General features: G+C 33.2%; 1 protein-coding gene across 1 annotated transcript in view; it reads right to left on the bottom strand.

Moving 5' to 3' along the window:
• The window catches only part of LOC117113412 (snake venom 5'-nucleotidase-like), a 13,122-nt gene extending 12,873 nt beyond the window's left edge, over positions 1–249 (bottom strand). Inside the window, exon 1 of the mRNA XM_033256734.1 lies at positions 160–249. The gene's annotated coding sequence lies outside the window, so the exon portion shown is untranslated. The remainder of the gene's footprint in view (positions 1–159) is intronic.
• Between the last annotated feature and the right edge of the window lie 511 nt (positions 250–760).

Below are 760 nucleotides of genomic sequence, written 5' to 3'. Positions count from 1 at the left end.
GATTATATATATATGTATATGTATATATATATATATACGGTATATATATATATGTATATATATTATATACACACATATATATTATATATGTGTGTGTGTATGTATATATGTATATAATGAATTATAGGCACATGCAAGAAAAATAGATATTACACTTACCCTCTTGTAAGTATCAGCGATTCAGCTCACTAACCATTTACAAATCTGCTCTAATTATATGGATTTGTTATTCACGACTGGCCAAACGAGAGCCACGGGTGTGAACTCATCATAGCATGAGATTAAGATGTGTGAGGGCGTCAACCATACAAAAAAATATCATTTGGGAAAGGGAAAAAATAGGATAAAGCATTTGTCAAGGCCTAGATACCGCGATAATGTTAATAATCAGAACTGACTGACACGTTCCCACCCCTGATTTAGCTCTAAATTTTAAAATGTCAATGCATATCAATATTATGTATTGAAATAAGCGCTCACCAAAATTCTGAAAAGTTGTGCCCCATTACAGCCCCCCCCCCGTCTGGACACGCCCCTGGCCAGTCAGTAAAATATTATCGGCAACTATAATTCATGTTTGCTATTCAGGCTTTCATTTTTCTATAAATACCAGAATAGTCAGTTATTCGAAATTGCGTTCAGACGTGATTCTTAATGAATACGGTATTCTGTAGTTAAATTGATTGACGATATTTGCATATAAATTCGAATTGCAATCAAATTGTATGTTCTTATCGTATACTTGTCACAGTATTAACCT

Source organism: Anneissia japonica, unplaced genomic scaffold (genome assembly GCF_011630105.1).
Source record: "Anneissia japonica isolate Jap-2015-1 unplaced genomic scaffold, ASM1163010v1 scaffold493_len2256704_cov171, whole genome shotgun sequence".
Taxonomy (NCBI): Eukaryota; Metazoa; Echinodermata; class Crinoidea; order Comatulida; family Comatulidae; genus Anneissia; species Anneissia japonica.
The sequence above is the reverse complement of the archived record's forward strand: the minus strand, read 5'-3'. Positions and strand labels throughout refer to the sequence as shown.